The 18,465-nt window shown below is 38.2% G+C and overlaps 1 non-coding gene across 1 annotated transcript; it reads left to right on the top strand.

Moving 5' to 3' along the window:
* Positions 1-5,089: 5,089 nt before the first annotated feature.
* LOC128282150 (small nucleolar RNA R71) lies at positions 5,090-5,196 on the top strand. Its single transcript, XR_008272394.1, has one exon. It is a non-coding gene; the product is annotated as a small nucleolar RNA R71 (small nucleolar RNA).
* The last annotated feature ends 13,269 nt before the right edge of the window (positions 5,197-18,465 follow it).

Raw genomic sequence — 18,465 nt, 5'->3', positions numbered from 1 at the left:
TCCAGGCTAAATTCAGACCCTAATCGGATTACCCGTCTGGGCTAAATCCAAAATGCACACATAGTCTTCGGGAGGCTCGATCACTTAAGGAACAACCGTCTGGGCTGGATCCTTTCTATATTTGAGGTCAACAGATTACACGTCCTGGCTAAATCCTTTCTGCAACACATGCAAGAACTCAAGTCATATGAAAACAAGGTTCATCCATCGAACTTACTTTTCAACCTCAACGGGACAATTAGCAACATGTTATTATTAAGAATGCATTTCATAGATTGTCATGCCATCATCAAATACAATTATCATACATTCATAAATCATGCAATTAAGCATACAATGAGTTTACTTTGAGTTATTTGAACTTACCTGGTATTCGTCTCGATATCGTGTTTTGGTTATTCCGAAACCTTTTATTTTCCTTGATCGACCTCTGAAATTTGTTCCTCGGGGTTTATAACAATAAAAATAAATCATTAACACTCACATTATACTTTTTGAGTCTTAATTTCACCCCTGGTCCAAATGATCGTTTTGCCCTTAACCTTTCACATTTTTACGTTTTAGTCCCTAGGCTCGTATAATGAAATGCATGCTATTTCTACCTTACCCAAGCCCAGCCAAACACTTTTCCCTATTATTGTAGCTCACATTTTTCCATTATTTCACATTTCTACCTCATACTTTACACCTTTTGCAACAAGGTCCTTTTAGGGGTTTTTCATGAAAATCACCTAGGAAAAGATGTTTAACACACATCCTACTTTCATATTCCTCCATAAAACATCAAAATAGAAGTAACTCATGCATGGGTAAATTTCTAAACACGAACCCTAGCATGAAATATGGGTAGAAATAGAGAGAGTAAGTTATCGGGATTTCAAAAATACGAAGAACATTAAAAACGGGGCTCTGGAGCACTTACTATTGAGCTTCAAAATGTTGAAAACCCTAGCTATGGTGGCTTGAGAATTTTGGCTGGACAAGGGAGAAGAATGGCTGATATTTTCATTCTTTATCCCATTTTATTTCATTAAAATGCCAAATGACCAAAATGCCCTTAAGCCCTTTCTTTAAAATTTCATCCATACAAGCCCATTTTTGTCCAAAAAATTAGAATTTGGGCAAATTTCTCTCCAAGACCTTCTAATTTATAATCTAAAGCAATCTCATACAAATTTCTTCTAGAATCTAAGTTTTGAAATTTATTCTATTTGGTCCTTATTTCCCAATAGGACCCCTTACTCAAAGTATTTCTTCATGAAACTTTAACACATACATATTCTCATATTCTAAACCTCATAATAATCATAAAATAAATATTTCAATGTCAGATTTGTGGTCCCAAAACCACTTTTCCGACTAGGCCCTATTTCGGGATGTTACATTTCTCCCCCTTAGGGACTTTCGTCCTCGAAAGTCTTACCAGTAAATAGGTTCGGATATTGGCTTCTCATGATTTCTTCCGGCTCCCATGTAGCCTCTTCCGCACCATTTCGATGCCATAAAACCTTTACCAAAGCCACGTCTTTATTTCTCAACTGTTTAATCTCACGAGCCAAAATCTTGACCGGTTTCGCACCACAAGTCATATCCGGTCGAATTTCAATCTAAGTCGGTGAAATCACATGGGAGGGGTCTGATCGATATCGTCTTAACATAGATACATAGAACACATTGTGAATATTTTTCAATTCGAGTGGCAATGCCAAACGATAGGCTAATGGTCCAACTCTTTCGATGATCTCATATGGTCCAATAAATCACGGACTCAATTTGCCTTTCCGACCAAACCTCAATACCTTTTTCAAAGGAGATACTTTCAAGAATACTCTATCTCCAACTTGGAACTCGATTTCTTTTCTTTTAAGATTAGCATATGACTGTTGCCTATCCGATGTCGCTTTTAAACAATCTCGTATCACTTTAACTTCTTCTTCAGTTTCCTTGATCAGATCAACTCCGTGAATCTGACTTTCCTTGAGTTCTGTCGAGTACAACAGAGTTCGACACTTTCTGCCATACAAGGCCTCATAAGGTGCCATCTTCAAACTTGTTTGAAAACTATTGTTGTAGGCAAATTCTACCAATGGCAAGTATTTTTCCCAGCTACCTTAAAATTCGAGGATGCAACATCGCAACATATCCTCATGAATCTGAATCATCCGCTCAGACTAACCATCGCTCTGAGGGTGAAAAGCCGTACTAAAACTCAATTTTGTAACCAAAGCTTCTTGTAACTTCTTCCAGAACCTCGAAGTGAACCTCGGATCTCTGTCTAAAATAATCAACAGCGGTACCCCGTGTAATCTTACAATTTCAGGTATATACAAGTCGACCAATCTATCAAGGGAGTAGTCTATTCTTACCGGAAAGAAATGAGCTGACTTCGTCAACTTATCCATCACAACCCATATAGCATCTTTCCTTTTCGGGGTTAATGGCAATCCTGTCACAAAATCCATAATAACTCTCTCCCATTCCATTTGGGGACCATCACAGGCTGTAGCAAACCTGAAGGTACTTGATGTATAGCTTTGACTTGCTAACATATCAAGCATTTCGATACAAATTCGAACATGTCTCTTTTCATGCCGTTCCACCAGTACATTTTTTTAAAATCATTGTACATCTTGGTACTTCCCAGATGAATAGAAAAACGGCTATCATGTGTTTCTTGCAAGATTTTTTGAATAAGCTCATCATCTTTGGGTACACAAACCCTATTTCTGAACATCAAACATCTATCAGGACCGATCCAAAAATCTGATTTAATGCCCAACTCACATTGAATTCTTTTAGCTTGTAAGTCGCTGTCATTAGTTTGAGCATCATAAATTTCCTGCAGAAATGTCGGCCTAGCTTCTAGCTCTGCCAAAACTGAACCATCATCAAGCAACACCAATCGAGCATCCATAGCTCTCAGTCAAACAAGGATTTTCTGCTTAACGCATCGACGACTACATTCGCCTTTCCTGGGTGATAGTCAATGATCAGCTCATAATCTTTAATTAATTCTAACCATCTCCGCTCTCTCAATTTCAATTCTTTTTGAGTAATCAAATACTTCAAACTCTTATGGTCGGTAAATATACGAAGAACTTATTTAAAGTCTAAGCTTGACTTACGTCGTATTCACTCACAGAGTCAAAACTCCTTTTTCTCGTTGTCAATTCTATTATCAACATAAGGTTTTAGCCAAGTAATATTTACCTTAAAAGTGCCAAATTTAGAATGATTTACCTCAACTGTACCATATGGGAAAATATTCAGTACCATAAAAGGAATTTTTTCGTTTGCATTAAGCTCTGAGTGGTGATTTGAGGGTCCTTTTTATCCAACAATACTTGATCACCAATCTTATATTGGTTTGTCCCATCCTTAAGCTCGTCATGGAGTCGCTTTGGTTCATCTTGTATTCTAGGTTTCTCCTTGACTTGTGTCTGCCATTCATCTAGTTCATCGATTTGTAATATTCTTTCTTCATGATTTGTTCTGTTTTTGTTATGTAAAATGGACTGCGGCTCTGTCACATTTTTCTGAGCTGCTTCTTGCAAAGAATGTTGAGCCACAAGGTTATTAACATTAACAAAACTCGTAATATATCTCGATCACTAGATATCCTAATAGAATCACGAGCTTGGAGTTTAATCGTGTCATCACCTACAGGAAGTATTAACACACCTGTACCAACATCTATGACAGTTCTAGCAATTGCTAAAAAGGGTCGTCCTAAAATCAACAGTACGTCGGTATCCTCATCCATGTCTAGAACAACAAAATCAACTGGGAAAATAAATTTATCAATTTTGATGAGTACGTCTTCAACAATACCTCTAGGAAATGTAATTGTTCTACCTGCCAACTGAATGCTCATCCTAGTTTGTTTGGGTTTCCCAAGACCTAGTTGCTTAAACATTTTGTAGGGCATGACATTAATACTAACCCTTAAATCAGCCAAAGCATTATTAACACTTAAACTACCAATTCAACAAGGAATAGTAAAACTCCCTGGATCTTTCAAATGTTTAGGTAGTTTATTCTATAAAATGGCTGAGCACACTACATTTAGCTCCATGTGTGACGAATCATCTAACTTCCGCTTATTTGCTAAAAGCTCCTTTAAAAATTTAACGAAATTTGGCATCTGCGAAAGAGCTTCAATAAACAATAAGTTAATATGTAATTTTTTCAACAGTTTAAGGAATTTACCGAATTGTTCGTTTGTGTGGTCTTTCCTTGTCGCATTTGGATATGGCACATGAGGTTTATATTCCTTACCGACCGAGTCTTGCTTATTTTGGCTTACCTCAACCTTACCATAGTTTACCACAGTTTCTTGTCTCGGTTCAGATTTAGATTCAATTAACCCTTCTTCATCTTGAACACTGATCGCATGAAGTTGCTCTCTTGGGTTAGTTTCAGTGTTGCTTGGCAAGCTACCTTGTAGTCATTTTGAAATCATCTTTTCCAATTGATCGATTTGATTCTCAAGCCCTTGAATCGACGCTTGTTGATTTTTGAGTGTTGTTTTAGTGTTTTGGAAATGAGTTTCTAACACTGAAATAAACTTCGTCAACATCTCCTCAAGGTTCGGCTTCTTCTCCTGCTGGTAAGGTGGTTCAAAGCCTAGACCACCCCAAGAGAAGTTGGGATAGTTCCTCCAACCTGCATTATAAGTATTACTATACGGATTATTCAGAGGTTAGAATTATTACCCATATAGTTGACTTGTTTGTCTTTTGTGCTTAGGTTGTAGGATCAATTTTCTAGATAGTTCCCTCTTCTATTTGCATCGTATTGCATCACTGGATGTACCGGTGTAGAACCACAGAAACCATCAATCTTTTTATTCAAAAGTTCTACCTGATTTACAACATGGTGACCGCATCAATGTTAAAAACACCAGCTTCTTTCATCGGCTTTGTCCTCATGACTTGCCACTGATAATTATTCAGTGACATCTCTTATAAATTTGTAAGCCTTTTTAGGTGTTTTGTTATTCAAAGTCCCACCGACATATGCATCGATTAGTTGCCTAGTTGTGGGGTTCAAACCATTGTAAAAAGTTTGAACCTGTAGCCATAGAGGTAACCCATGGTAAGGGCACCTTCTCAATAAATCCTTATACCTCTTCCATGCATCATATAAAGTCTCTAAATTCATTTATACAAAGGAAGAGATATCAGTCCTCAATTTGGCTATCTTAGCCAGTGGAAAGTACTTCAGCAAAAACTTCTCGGTCATTTGATCCCAAGTAGTGATAGAACCTTGTGGTAGGGAGTTCAACCACTGCTTAGCCTTATTTCTCAACGAGAAGGGGAATAACCATAGGCGAATGGCATAATCAAAAATTCCATTTATCTTGAAAGTGTCACAAAATTCTAGGAAATTAGCCAAATGAGTATTTGGGTCTTCGTCCTGCAAACCGTCAAACTGAACAAACTGTTGAATAATTTGAATAGTATTAGGTTTCAGTTCAAAATTATTTGCAGCAACAACAGGTCTAACAATACTCGATTCAAACCCAGTTAAATTTGGCTTGGCATAATCGCTCATAGTACGAGGAGCAGGATTCGGATTTACAGGATTTACAACAACCACAGGAGGTAACTGATTATTATGATTTTCTGCCATCTCCTCAATATTAATAATAATATCCTCTTGCTCTTCTATTGTACTTTGTTGACTTTGCATCGCTTCTCTACAGTTTCTACGAGCTGTACTTTCGATCTCACTGTCAAATACTAGAGGTCCTAACAGGTTTCTTCTAGTCATAAACGAAAGGAACCTACTAGAAGCAAAAAAAAGAAAAGTTAGTAAATTAAAAGTAAAAAAAATGGTAAAAGTAATAAAAATCTAGAGTTCCTAATATTTTAGTCCCTGGTAACAGTGCCAAAAACTTGATGATCATTTTATAATTCACTAAACTAGACTACGATCATGACAAAGGCAAGTGCACCTATTGAATAGTAGTATAGCTATGGTGAGTACAAAATATCGTATCCACAAGGACTAAAAGTACTAGTATTAACTATCTTTCTATTATTTAACCTAAAACAAAAGGGATTTGTTTTAATCTAAAATTAATAAACTAATTAACTAATGAACACGACAGAGAGTGAAGGAAATAATCCAATAAACCAATGATAAAGACAATACCCAAGGAAGAATCCACCTAGACTTCACTTATTATTTTAACTCTGAATTAAATGATTTATTCACTTGTCTTGATCTGTAAAAATCCCTAAATTATGTTAATATCTCTTTCGAGACTAAGAACAACTGACTCTAGGTTGATTAATTGAAATCTCATTCTAATTAAAACCCCTATTGTCGCCTTAACTCGATTTATGGATTCCTTTATTAGATTTGACTCTAATCCAGCAGATTTATGTCGTCCTATTCCTAGGATTGCAATCAACTCCGCTTAATTATGCTAGATCTACTCTTAAATAGGGACTTTTGCTCCACTGAATAAGCACATCAAACTTGAATTAATATCCTGAAAATATTAAGGCAAGAATTAAAAACACATAATTAAGAACAAGAACAAGTATTTATCATGTAATTTGGAAATTTAAATAATAAGATCCATCATAGGTCTCATCTTTCCTAGGTATCTAGGGAATTTAGTTCATAATTTTAGGGAAAAACATCTCAAAAGTAGGAAAACAACAAAACATAAAGAAACCCAATAACTTCGAGAGAAATTGAAGGGAGATCTTCAGTCTTGGAGGAGATCCTGCTTCCGAGTTGAATCTTTTGGCATTCTTCAAGTAACTTCTACTTTCTACTCCGTGTGTCCTTTAGGTCCTCTTCTAGTGTGTATTTATAGACTTTAAAATGCTCAGAAACCCTAAAAATTGGGTTTTTTAGCGTAACAGGGAAGCAGGGTGTGAAATCGACATAGACTGGCATATGGGCATGTAGCCAGCCCCTGTGGCTCACATGGGCATGTGGCCAGCCCATGTAGAAATGCCTAGGCCGTGCGGATCTTGGAAATAGCTCTTTTTTGCCCAATTTTGGCTCGTTTTTCACTCTTTCTGCTCCCCTATGCTCACCTAAGTATAGAAACATGAATTTAAAAGATTAGGAGCATCAAATTCACTAATTCATATAATAAATCATCCAAAAACGCAACAAGAATGGGATTTAAAACATGTTACTTTTATGGCTTATTAGAGATACTAAAATGAAATTGAGTACCTAGAGCTTCTTGCAATTTATTCCAAAGTCAGGATGTAAATCGAGGATCTCTGTCTGAAATAATAGAGACAGGCACTCCATGTAATTTAAAAATCTCTGAACATACAATTCGGCCAATTTATCCAAAGAGAAATCCATACGTACCAGAATAAAGTGCGCAGATTTTGTTAACCGGTCGATGATTACCTAAATGGCACCTTTTGTCTTTGGAGATATAGGTAGTCCCGATACAAAATCCATGGTAACTCTTTCCTATTTTCATTTTGGTATCGTAACTGACTGTAATAATCTCAAAGGCAACTGATGTTCAGGTTTTACTTGCTGAAATATCAAACATTTAGCTACATATTCAGAAAGATCCCATTTCATTCCTGACCATCAGTACATCTTTTTCAAATCATTGTACATTTTATTACTTCCCGGATGAACAAACATAGTACTATTTTGAGTTTTGTTCAAAATCTTTTGTACAAGTTCTGAATTCTTTGGTACACATATTCTGCCTCTGAATAATAAACAATTATCACTCCCAATCTAAAATTCTAAATCAGGATTTAACTCACACTGTTCTTGTTTAGTTTGTAATTCACTATCATCTTTCTTAGCTTCACAGATTTGTTGTAGAAATGTCAATTTAGCTTTTATCTCAACTATAATTGAACCATCATTTGATAATTAAAACCGGGTATTCATTGCTCGCAAAGCAAACGAAGACTTTCTTCTTAGAGCAGAAATAACTACATTAGCTTTTCCTGGATGACAGTTAATAATCAAATCATAATCTTTTAATAACTCAAGCCACCGGAGCTGCCTCAGATTCAAATCTTTCTACGTCATCAGATACTTCAAACTCTTATGATCTGTAAATATGTGACATTTTTCACCAAATAGGTAATGCCACCGGATCTTCAATGCAAACAGAATGGCTACCAATTCAAAATCATGTATCAGATAGTTCTTTTCATGGGACTTTAATTGTCTAGAGGCATAGGAAATTACTTTTCCTTCTTGTATCAAAACATAGCCTATACCATTCAACAATGCATCACTATAAATTACAAATTATTTACCTAATTCAGGTTGAACTAACATAGGTGCTTTAGTCAACAAGGCTTTCAATCTGTCAAAACTCTGCTGGCATCTACCAGACCACTGAAATTTCATATCTTTCTGCAACAATCGAGTCATCGAAGAAGCTATCATTGAGAACCCTTTAACAAACCTTCGATAATATCCAACTAGTCCTAGAAAACTTTTAACTTCAGACACATTCTTTAGTGGTTTCCAATTAACAATAGCTGAAATTTTATTCGGATCCATCTAATACCCTTTACAGATATTATATGTATGAGAAAACTAACTTCCCATAGCCAAAATTCACATTTATTGGATTTGGCATACAATTGTTTCTCACGCAGAGTTTGCAATACAATTCTCATATGATCAGTATGTTTGTGACATCCCTAAAGTGACCCTAGTCGGAAAGCGGTTTCGGGACCGCTAAACCGAGTCACTAAATCATTTGAGTATGATAGTTACTGTCTAAATATGTGAAAATGCATGTGTGAATTTTTAATTCTTTGATTTAGTTAATTTGAATGTGAATTGAAAGAAAAAGGGCTCATGTGAAAGGATTCAATTATGAGTGGTTAATTTTAAGAGGTTAATAAAGGAATGAAGTAAAATAAATGGAGTTGCATGTCAAATAATCCATTTGACAAGGATAGTGGCCGGCCATGACAAAATTATGGGCAAGGAAACATGTTTCCAACATGTTATGTTAGTGGGATATGTAGGAAACAATAGAATAAAAAAAAACTAGCATTAAAGAAATGAACAAAAAAAAAAATGAGCATGGATGGCCCCCATTGTGCCGTAGCTAGAGAGAAAGAAGAAGAAAAAGGTTTTTGTTCACCCTTTTACCTTGCCATTGCTGTGAGTGAGGGAGAGAAAGGGAAGGAATGCTCATCTTTCTTCTTCTTCATTGCCGAAATTGAGAAAGGAAAGATTTAAAAAGAAACCAAGGCATTCGGCCATAACTATTTCAATGGAAAGGTATGCATTGTGATTTTTGTTTACTAATTGATATTGAGATTAAGTTGATAAGTGTATAGTCTAGCTAACCCATAACAAAACTCATGGATTCATGGTTGGGAGACAAGAATGGTAGTTTCCGTATGTATGGGCATATATGCACTTTGGAAAGGAGATTTTGGTGTCATTTGAGTTCCTTTATGAATGTATGTGCATGAGTATTCGGTCATGTTATTGTTTCATGTTGAAAAATGTTTAATGCTTAAGGTGTTGTATAATTTTACTTGTGAATGAACTTGAGAACATCTAAATTATTAGTTGGAGGTGCCGAATGTGGTCTTGGATGAATTTTAAAGAACAAAGAAATTTTGGGTGACTAGAGGTCAAGGACATTCGGCCAAAGGCTTGTGTGCTAGCAAAGTCGGCCTAGATGTGGTAAATGTTAAGTGTTAAATGCAATGGGAATGCTAGATTAATGTTGCACATTCGGCTATAGTTAGGCATGTTGATGATCTCATTTAGACAATTAGACATAAAAGGGTGGTAATGAGGTTGAAAATTTGTTGAATGGCTGGTTGGGAAATGAATGAAACATTCGGCCATATGGGGTATAAATGGGCATAGGTGTTAAATACCTTGTATTGGAAATTTGGATGAATAAGTAGCAATAAATTAAGATGAGATTGAGTAAATTTTCAGCTTAGTTGTGTTAAGTATTCGCAATAATCATAATGATGTATATGAATGCCGTATGTTTGTGTTTGATGGAGAGGTAAATTGTTTGATTTAGCTCAAGAGCAAAGGGGAACTAAATCGGACAAAGGAAAGGAGAAAGCAAACGAGTAGCCGATTTGGAACCGTTCTACCCAAAACTAGGTAAGTCATTAAGCATATATTTGGTGTTGATGTAAATGACCATAATATATACGCAATTGTGTTTAAATGAGTTGATGTGTAAATGAAAATGTATGTGTATGGAATGATGCCATTGTTGAATGTATAAAGGCAGCAACATGCATAAGGTATTGGTCTCGGCACTAAGTGTGCGGGTATAAATGGACACGGTGACAAGATTGGCACTAAGTGTGCGGGTTTAAAAATTGTACAGCACTAAGTGTGCGAACTGAAAATATATAGCACTAAGTGTGCGAGCTGAAAATATATAGCACTAAGTGTGCGAGCTGAAAATATATAGCACTAAGTGTGTGAGCTGAAAATTATATAGCACTAAGTGTGCGAGCTGAAAATATATAGCACTAAGTGTGCGGATTCACTATATGCTCTTGCGTTACAATTGGCACTGAGTGTGCGACATTATCGAGTTAATCCCGGACAGCGGATCGGGTAAGTACCTTGAGCTCATGACGAATAGGCAATACGTTCATGCTCGTGGTTGAGCTTGGTAAGCTTTAAATCTATGTGATGATTGCAATTGTATGATTGTGGTGTGAATGAGTTGGTGTGTAAAAATGCCTCAAATATCTTATTGTATAGAATATAAAATGTGGATGTATGACTTGGTAAGAGATTGAACCGAAAGGTCCGAGGAATTATGGTATAGTTTCGATATGGATGAAGTACCTAGCCTCGTTTATTGTTTGATGTTGCGAAAATTTTATTAATGGATTGTTGATGAATGCTTATGACTTACTGAGTTATAAACTCACTCGGTGTTTTCTTGTCACCCATTTTAGGTCTCTTGGACTCGTATTGTTGCGTGCTCGGAACCGTCGTTGAAGTCATCACACCGGCTGGAAACCTTTTGGTATTGTCTTCGTAGTTGAACTAGGAGAACATTTGGCATGTATAGGCTATTATGTTTTGTTGAATTGTGGGTTGTAAACTTTAAGCCATGTGAAAATGGCCTATGTGGTCGTCGAGTGGGATGCTAGAACCTATAGCCACGAGTCTTAGAAACTTTAATTTTGATAAGGTGGCCATAAATTGTGCCATGTATGATGGATGATTAGTAAGGCCAAGGAAAGATTCATGAAATTGGCATAGTCTACTGCAGTAACTGTTGCGGACAGCAGCAGTGAGATGAGATTGAAAAATCACTAAAAATAGTAGAAGTAGAATTAAATAGTGAATAAATTATGAAATTTAACCTTGATGAATCTATTTTTATATGGACAAAACGAAACGACCATATGAGCAGTATACTGAGAGATATTAGAGTTCTCGTGAGACAGGGCCAGAACGGTTTCTGGGTCCCCTGTCGCGACTTTGAAAATTTACTATAAATTATCCAGAAAGAATTAGAAGTCATGCCTTATATGTGAAGATTCCATTTTGAGTCTAGTTTCTTTAGAAACAAACGGAACCAGTATTAAATCCCTGTACATAGAGATATTCAAGTTGTAACGCGCAAAGGTCAGTGTAGTCGACCCCTGTAACATGGGTGACTTTAACTAATAAACTGTAGCAATTGGCCCGACCACAAATTCTATAAATAAATCCAGGGATGGATATATGTGTCTAGTTTCAGAGAAAATTTACGGAACTGATTTTCGAGTTCTGGAACTCGAGATATGATTTTTTTAAGGTAACAGTGACGCAGTTAGCCAGCCTGCCTGGAACGGAAATTAATTATTTCCAAGAGAGAAATAAGGGAAGTAAGCTCGGTAACACCTTGTGGTCAAATCCGGTGACGGGCACAGGTTTGGGGTGTCACATTTTATTGGTATCAGAGCTATGGTTTAGTCGGTTCTAGGACTACCATAGCGCGTGTGAGTCTAGCTATACATGCCAATTTGTTAGTGGTTAATAATGTGATGACTTCTGACGGTTGAAATTTTTGTCTTGGGTAGCAAATGGAACCCGGGGTAGAGATACCCTTGGCGGATGACGTTGAAAGTGTAGCGGCTGCTCCCGCGCAAGGGACACCGCCTGTTGAGCCTCAGTCATCCGCGAATAATCAAAATGAAGGGGCGAAACAAGCCTTCTTCACCATGATGAATGAGTGGGTCGCATAATATGCCCGAACCAATCCGGCTGTCCAACCATTCCCGAATTCAAATACCCCACCCCAAGAGCCCGCAATGCCTCCAGTTACTAATCTGTGAGGCGAGTAAACCACCTGTGGACTTGATTAGGAAGCGTGGGGCGAGGAGTTCAAGGCCATAGTTACTGATGATGCCGAAAAGGCCGAGTTCTGGCTCGATAACACCATTCGAGTGTTAGATGAACTGTCATGCACACCCGATGAATGTCTTAAGTGTGCTATATCCTTGTTGCAAGACTCAGCTTACTATTGGTGGAGGACTTTAATTTCCATAGTCCCAAATGAACGAGTTACTTGGGATTTCTTTCAATCCGAATTTCGAAAGAAATACATTAGTCAACGGTTCATCGATCAGAAGCGTAAGGAGTTCTTGGAACTCAAGCAAGGCCGAATGACCGTATCTGAATACGAACATGAGTTCGTAAGACTTAGTCGGTATGCTCGGGAGTGTGTGGCTGATGAGGTTGCTATGTGCAAAAGATTTGAAGAAGGATTGAATGAAGACTTAAAGCTACTAGTGGGTATTTTGGAGATAAAGGAGTTCATAACACTAGTCGAACGAGCCTGCAAGGCGGAAGAACTTGGAAAGCAAAAGAAGAAGGCTGAATTTGAAGCAAGAGATTATCGTAAAAGATCGTGAGTAAAGCTTCGTTCTCGGTGGTAAAGAAGTTCGGGAGGACACTAATAAGACGAGGCGATTATGGAATTTCCATCGAGCCCGACCATTGACGGACTCCGAGCTACTTGGTAGCTAGTGTGGGCAATAATCGTCAAGAGAGACCAATGCCCCAATGTGGAAGACGACACCTAGGTGAATGTTGGGGTAAGTCATTAATAGGGCTGTTATGGATGCGGTTCAAGGACCACTTCATTAGAGATTGCACGGAGCTAGATGAGAGGAATAAGACGCAAGGTGCAAGACCTAGTGGAACGACGGCTAGAGGTAGGCCCCGAGAATTTCGGAGGTAGGGGTGGTAATCGAGAGGAGCCTCGATACTACTGTTCGATCCGAGACTCGTGCTCCTGCTAGAGCATATGCCATCCGTGCACGAGAGGAGGCATCCTCCCCTGACGTTATCACTGGTACTTTCACTCTCTTTGATACTAGTGTGATTGCATTGATTGACCCTGGCTCTACTCATTCATATGTATGTGAAACCTTAGCATCCAAAGAAGACTCTACCTATTGAGTCTCATCGAGTTCGTAATTCAGTGTCAAACCCTTTGGGTCAATACGTATCGTTGATAAAGTGTGCAAGAGATGCCCCTAATAATTCGAGAATCTGTTTTCCGGCCGATCCGATGCTTCTACCATTTGATGAATTCGATGTTATTCTTGGTATGGATTGGCTGACCGTACATGAGGCAGTGGTGAACTGCGAAAAGAAAACCATTGATTTGAGGAGTGCAAATAATGAGATAGTCCAAGTTGAGTCTACCTAATTAAAGGGAGCCTCAGTGTTTTCAAAGATAGATTTGAGATCGGGGTACTATCAGTTGAGGGTCCGAGAATCGGACATACCTAAAACCGCTTTTAGAACGAGGTACGGTCACTACGAATTCTTGGTGATGCCGCTTGGGCTCACTAATGTCCCTGCGGTGTTTATGGATTTAATGAATAGAATTTTCAGGCCATACTTGGATCAGTTCGTAGTTGTATTTATCGATGACATTTTGGTCTATTCGAGAGATGAAACTGAACATGCTGAACACCTGAGGCTAGTGTTGCAAATCTTACGAGATAAGTAGTTATATGCAAAGTTCAGTAAATGTGAATTTTGGTTGAAAGAGGTTAGCTTTTTGGGGCACGTGGTGTCCGCATCGGGTGTCAGGATGGACCCGAACAAAATTTCAGCCATAGTCAATTGGAAACCACCAAGGAATGTTACCAAAGTTAAGAGCTTTTTGGGGCTTGCCGGATACTATCGACGATTTGTGAAAGGTTTTTCGGTGGTAGCTGCACCGATGACAAAACTACTTCAAAAAGATGTTAAGTTCGAGTGGTCGAAACACTGTCAAGAAAGTTTCGATCGACTAAAGACCCGTTTAACCGAGGCCCCGGATTAGTACAAATGCCGAGTCCCAGTAAAGAGTTTGTCATATCTGATGACGCATCCTTGCTTGGGTTAGGTTGTGTGTTGATGCAAGAAGGTCGAGTTGTGGCTTACGCGTCGAGACAACTAAAGCCGCATGAGAGAAACTATCCGACCCATGACCTTGAACTAGCACCATAGTGTTTGCCTTGAAGATATGGCGGCATTACTTGTTTGGGGAAAGGTGTCACATTTATTCGGACCACAAGAGTCTAAAATATTTGATGACTCGTAGAGATTTAAACTCGCGACAAAGACCTTGGCTTGAGTTGTTGAAAGACTATGAACTCATCATTGATTATCACCCGGAAAGGCCAACGTGGTGGCCGATGCCTTAAGTCGCAAGGCACCGCTTGCTTTGAGAGCAATGGATGCTCATCTATCCGTTTCACCCGATGAGGTGCTAGTAGTCGAATTAGAGACCAAACCGTTATTGATTCATCAAGTACTCGAATCTCGGAAGGTCGACGCTTGAATTGGTCGCTAAGCGAGCCGAATGTGTTTTGAATGAGGAATCGGAATTTCAGATTGATGACAATGATTGCTTGACATTCAAAGGTCGATTATGTATTCCAAGGAATTCGGAACTTGTTTCGATGATTTTGAACGAGGCTCACAGTAGTCGAATGTCAGTCCACCCGGGGTAGTACTAAAATGTACAATGACCTGAAACGTCAATTTTGGTGGCCCGGTATGAAACGGGACATTTCAGAATTTGTTTCAAAGTGTTTGATATGTCAACAAGTGAAAGCGGAACATCAAGTGCCATCGGGATTACTTCAGCCAATCATGATACCCGAATGGAAATGGGATCGAGTAACAATGGACTTTGTGTCAGGTTACCATTGACTCGTAATAAGAAAGACTCGGTTTGGGTCATTGTTGATAAATTGACCAAGTCTGCTCATTTTATCCCTGTCCGCCCGGATTTTTCGCTCGATAAATTGGCAGAATTATACATCTCCCAAATTGTTCGATCGCATGGGGTACCTATTTCTATCGTGTCGGATAGAGACCCAAGATTTACATCGCGGTTTTGGAAGAAATTACAAGAGGCTTTGGGTACCAAGCTGTATTTTTGCACTGCTTTTCATCCCCAAACTGATGGTCAATCCGAACGGATAATTCAAATACTCGAGGGTATGTTGAGATGTTGCATCCTTGAGTTTAGTGGTTCATGGGAACGGTAATTACCTTTGATTGAATTCGCTTACAACAATAGTTTCAATCAAGTATTAAGATGGTGCCTTACGAGGCTTTATACGGTCGTAAATGCCGTACCCATTATTCGGTGAACTTAGTGAAAGTAAAGTCTTGAGGTTGATTTGATTAAGGATTCCGAGAAAGTTCGAGTAATTCGTGAAGGTTTGAAAGTCGCCGGATCGCCAAAAGTCGTATGCGGATTTGAAAAGAAAAGACATGGAATATCAGGTTGGAGACAAGGTATTTCTCAAAGTCTCACCCTGGAAGAAGGTCTTAGATTTTGACGTAAGGGAAAATTGAGTCCGAGATTCATCGGTCCGTATGAAGTATCCGAACGAGTTGGGCCAGTAGCGTACCGATTAATTTTACCCCCTGAGCTCGAAAAGATTTACAACGTTTTCCAAGTCTCGATGCTTCGACGATATAGATCCGACCCGTCGCACGTAATCACTCCATCTGAGATTGAGATTCAGCCTAATTTGAGTTATGAAGAAGAGCCGGTTCGCATTCTGATACGTGAAGTAAAAGAGTTGCGAAATAAGAAAATTCCATTAGTGAAGGTGTTGTGGCATAAACACGGAATTGAAGAAGCCACTTGGGAACCCGAGAACTCTATGAAAGAGCGATACCCAAACCTATTTACCAGTAAGATTTTCGGGGACGAAAATTTCTTAAGTGGGAGAGAGTTGTGACATCCCTAAAGTGACCCTAGTCGGAAAGCGGTTTCGGGACCGCTAAACCGAATCACTAAATCATTTGAGTATGATAGTTCTTGTCTAAATATGTGAAAATGCATGTGTGAATTTTTAATTATTTGATTTAGTTAATTTGAATGTGAATTGAAAGAAAAGGGCTCATGTGAAAGGATTCAATTATGAGTGGCTAATTTTAAGAGGTTAATAAAGGAATGAAGTAAAATAAATGGAGTTGCATGTCAAATAATCCATTTGACAAGGATAGTGGCCGCCATGACAAAATTATGGGCAAGGAAACATGTTTCCAACATGTTATGTTAGTGGGGTATGTAGGAAACAATAGAATAAAAAAACTAGCATTAAAGAAATGAACAAAAAAAATGAGCATGGATGCCCCCATTGTGCCGTAGCTAGAGAGAAAGAAGAAGAAAAGGTTTTTGTTCACCCTTTTACCTTGCCATTGCCGTGAGTGAGGGAGAGAAAGGAAGGAATGCTCATCTTTCTTCTTCTTCATTGCGAAATTGAGAAAGGAAAGATTTAAAAAGAAACCAAGGCATTCGCCATAGCTATTTCAATGGAAAGGTATGCATTGTGATTTTGTTTACTAATTGATATTGAGATTAAGTTGATAAGTGTATAGTCTAGCTAACCCATAACAAAACTCATGGATTCATGGTTGGGAGACAAGAATGGTAGTTTCCGTATGTATGGGCATATATGCACTTTGGAAAGGAGATTTTGGTGTCATTTGAGTTCCCTTTATGAATGTATGTGCATGAGTATTCGGTCATGTTATTGTTTCATGTTGAAAAATGTTTAATGCTTAAGGTGTTGTATAATTTTACTTGTGAATGAACTTGAGAACATCTAAATTATTAGTTGGAGGTGCCGAATGTGGTCTTGGATGAATTTTAAAGAACAAAGAAATTTTGGTGACTAGAGGTCAAGGACATTCGCCAAAGGCTTGTGTGCTAGCAAAGTCGGCCTAGATGTGGTAAATGTTAAGTGTTAAATGCAATGGGAATGCTAGATTAATGTTGCACATTCGGCTATAGTTAGGCATGTTGATGATCTCATTTAGACAATTAGACATAAAAGGGTGGTAATGAGGTTGAAAATTTGTTGAATGGCTGGTTGGGAAATGAATGAAACATTCGGCCATATGGGGTATAAATGGGCATAGGTGTTAAATACCTTGTATTGGAAATTTGGATGAATAAGTAGCAATAAATTAAGATGAGATTGAGTAAATTTTCAGCTTAGTTGTGTTAAGTATTCGCAATAATCATAATGATGTATATGAATGCCGTATGTTTGTGTTTAATGGAGAGGTAAATTGTTTGATTTAGCTCAAGAGCAAAGGGGAACTAAATCGGACAAAGGAAAGGAGAAAGCAAACGAGTAGCCGATTTGGAACCGTTCTACCCAAAACTAGGTAAGTCATTAAGCATATATTTGGTGTTGATGTAAATGACCATAATATATACGCAATTGTGTTTAAATGAGTTGATGTGTAAATGAAAATGTATGTGTATGGAATGATGCCATTGTTGAATGTATAAAGGCAGCAACATGCATAAGGTATTGGTCTCGGCACTAAGTGTGCGGGTATAAATGGACACGGTGACAAGATTGGCACTAAGTGTGCGGGTTTAAAAATTGTACAGCACTAAGTGTGCGAACTGAAAATATATAGCACTAAGTGTGCGAGCTGAAAATATATAGCACTAAGTGTGCGAGCTGAAAATATATAGCACTAAGTGTGCGGATTCACTATATGCTCTTGCGTTACAATTGGCACTGAGTGTGCGACATTATCGAGTTAATCCCGGACAGCGGATCGGGTAAGTACCTTGAGCTCATGGCAATAGGCACTATGGTCATGCTCGGGGTTGAGCTTGGTAAGCTTTAAATCTATGTGATGATTACAATTGTATGATTGTGGTGAAAATGAGTCGGTGTATAAAAACGACTCAAATATCTTATTGAATAGAATATGAAATGTGAATGTATGACTTGGTACGAGATTGAACCGAAAGGTCTAAGGAACTATGGTATAGTTCGATATGGATGGAACAATTAGCCTTGTTTCATTGTTTCACTTTGTGATGAATTTAGCTAATGGATAATTGTAAAGTGCTTATGACTTCTCGAGTTATAAACTCACTCGGTGTTTTCTTGTCACCCCTTTTAGGTCTCTTGGACTCGTATTGATTGCGTGCTCGGAACC

The sequence above is a fragment of the Gossypium arboreum genome, chromosome 1 (assembly GCF_025698485.1).
Source record: "Gossypium arboreum isolate Shixiya-1 chromosome 1, ASM2569848v2, whole genome shotgun sequence".
NCBI lineage: Eukaryota > Viridiplantae > Streptophyta > Magnoliopsida > Malvales > Malvaceae > Gossypium > Gossypium arboreum.
The sequence above is the reverse complement of the archived record's forward strand: the minus strand, read 5'-3'. Positions and strand labels throughout refer to the sequence as shown.